Source organism: Neovison vison, chromosome 6, assembly GCF_020171115.1.
Source record: "Neovison vison isolate M4711 chromosome 6, ASM_NN_V1, whole genome shotgun sequence".
In the NCBI taxonomy this organism is placed as follows: Eukaryota; Metazoa; Chordata; class Mammalia; order Carnivora; family Mustelidae; genus Neogale; species Neogale vison.
The window spans coordinates 155,313,148-155,316,227 of NC_058096.1; positions in this window are offsets into that span (position 1 = coordinate 155,313,148).

Below are 3,080 nucleotides of genomic sequence, written 5' to 3' on the forward strand. Positions count from 1 at the left end.
TTCCTCACAGTAATACATGCCAAAAGATTTCCAAACCATCCCTGCTTCCTTGTAAAGTGCATGCATCAGCTGAAAAATAGTCCAGAGCCAGGCCCTAGGGTAGGTGGAGGGAGAGGTCAGAGTGGGTTCTGTCTGAGAGTCAGGTGAAAAGGTAAGGTGGAAAGATGTCCCAGGTGGTGAAGTTCTCCCCCACCTGCTGAGGCCTTGGAGGTTTCCATGGAGAGAGAGGAGGGTGGGGGAAGCACGAGTTATTTTCAGCATGTGTGTTCCCTGCCCCTATGCATAGCATAGTATGGATTAACAGTACTTTATAGGAAGACTCTCCAATGAAAATGTCCACCCTACAGTGGCTGTTTGAACAGTCAGGGCTATAAAAATGACCATTCCTGTCCTCCCGTCCTTCCCTCCTACTGTATCTATAGTATCCCACTTTGAGCCCCTCTTCTTCAAATGCCTTTTTAGTTTGGAGAAAATACAAAGCTGTAGTTAGATTATAACTCAAGCCTTATTCCTCCATGTAGATGGAGCTGTTCTCATGCAAATCTCCATCAACTCTTTCCAAGGGTCTTTTCAGGTTTTTGCTTAGAAGGAGCCTTTGGTGAAGGGAGCCACCAGGCAAGCCCTTTGCCTTGAGCTACTACTGCTGTGTCTTTACATTTGGGCAGGGGCCCTTCAAGACTCAGCCCAAGTTTCTGGAGGGCTGAGCACCCCCATTCATGAAATGCCCACCAGCTGCCCCTCTGAGTGTGGAGTGTGATGCTAAGTGATGACTGCTCTCCGTGGAGTAGCTGTGATGGCCTCCAAGTGTCTGAGAACCTACTGTAAAGCAGATGATCACCAAAAAGCAGACCCAGAAGAATTGCACCCCCAGTGGCCCTGCACCTCCCTCGATCTCAGCTTCCTCCTCTGAAGATGAAGAGCGGACTCGACTGTCTTCAAGAGTCTTGGATGTTAAGAGTCGCCTTCTGAGCCTTGCTTCCCCTGCTTCCTCTACCCAGAAGAGCACAAAAGAAAGACAGTTATTTACAGACACTGAACCAACCCTTTTTAGTCTCAGAGATGATCTGCCTACCCTCTTATTCCCTGTGAAGTGGTTACATTGGGGCGTTGCAGGGAGACATCTTCGCTCATCTCCCCACTTTTGTTCCTTGGCTTTAGAGACCTCCGCCCAGACTCCTGCTCCCTGTCTCTACCCACTTCCTCCTTGGGAATTGAATGGGTCAGAGCCTGACATTACCTGAGGCACTGCACTCAGTGAAAATGCATTTCCATGAATTGCTTCCTGCTGCAAGTAACGGCTTGTAGTGTGTAAGCAAATGCTTGTATGTGAGAACACATCTCTAGGATAAATTACTAGCAGGGGGATTTGAGTCAAGAGGTACTTGCATTTAAATTTTTAAAAAAGATTTTTTATTTGTTTAAGAGAGAAAGAGACAGTAAGAGAGAGAGAGAGAGAGAGAAACACAAGCAGAGGGAGTAGGAGAGGGAGAAGAAACTTCCCACCAAGCAGGGAACCTGATGCGGGCTTGATCCCAGAACCCTGGGATCATGACTTGAGCTGAAGGCAAACGCTTAATGATTGAACCACCCAGGCACTCTTGCATGGGACGCCTGGGTGGCTCAGTGGGCTGGGCCACTGCCTTTGGCTCAGGTCGTGATCTCAGGGTCCTGGGATCGAGTCCTACATCGGGCTCTCTGCTCAGCGGGGAGCCTGCTTCCTCCTCTCTCTCTCTCTCTCTCTGCCTGCCTCTCTGCCTACTTGTCATCTCTCTCTCTCTGTCAAATAAATAAATAAATAAATTTAAAAAAAGAATTTTTAACTTTTGATAGCTATTTCTGAATTGTCCTCCAAGAAGCGTGAACTTCATGGCAGAGGGTGTTAGTAATCTACCCAATATTTATTATTCCCTTACTCTCTCAATAATGAAAAAGCTTCATTTCTGCAACTCCCTGGCAGATACGGGTGGCCAACAAGACATAAGTGGAAGTTCTGAGTGGGACTTCCAGGAAATTTCCAGTCCTTCCTCCACTTCCTACATGGGTCTCTGTTGTATGGCAAGCGCTGCAGCAGCCTTATTGTGACCTGGAGGATGAAAGCCATGCACTAAGGAGAGGGGAGCAGGAAGGCCAGTTAAGTCTGGGCCATTGAAAGTCCTCTTAGAGCTTTCAAACAGCTCTGGGCTATTTCTCAGACAGGAGCAAACAAAGTCCTAATTGATCTAAGCTACTTTAGGCAGCCTTCTGATGCTAATAGTCCAACACAGTCCTCCATTCACACTAATCCACATTCTCACCAATAGCACCTTTCCCCTAATATTCTTATCAGCATTACATATCACAAAGTATCTTATGTTTTTTAGCATTTATTTTTTATTGAGGTATAACTGACATATAGCATTCATGTGTACATGATTCGATGTTTATAGATATTATGAAACAATCACAATAAGTCTAGTTAATATCCATCACTATGCATAGCTACAGAATTTTTTCTTGCAATGAGAACTTTTGAGATCTGCTCTCTTAGCCACTTTCAATATGTAATACGGTATTATGAACTATAGTCAATGTGCTGTACATTACATACAGTGACTTATTTATTTTATAACTGGAAGTCTGTGCCTTTTGGACTCCACCCATTTGCCCACTCCCTACTCCCAGCCTCCGGCAACCACCAACCTGTTCTCTGTACCTATGATTTTTTTTTTTACATATGATTTTTTCCTCCATAGATATGAGATCATACAGTATTTGTCTTTCTCTTTTTAACCTACTTCACTTGGCCATTGTACTCCATTTTTGACCAAGAAATTCAAGATGTGAGGCTGCAGAAAGTGAAACAAATTACTGAACTGGAGATTTCAGAAGCAGCTGTATTCAGGAGGTAGCTGCATCTATTTGAGTAAGAGAACCAACAGAGATAGAGAAGCAAGGGACAGAACATGGTCCTGCAGGGTCTGGGGAGCCCAGGTCAGTGTTTTCCGTGATATATTTCCCAGGTATGTGTACCATATGCACTATTTTTTTTTCGATGTAACTTGAGCACTTCCATTAAAAGATGTGCCTTACTTTTCTCTCAC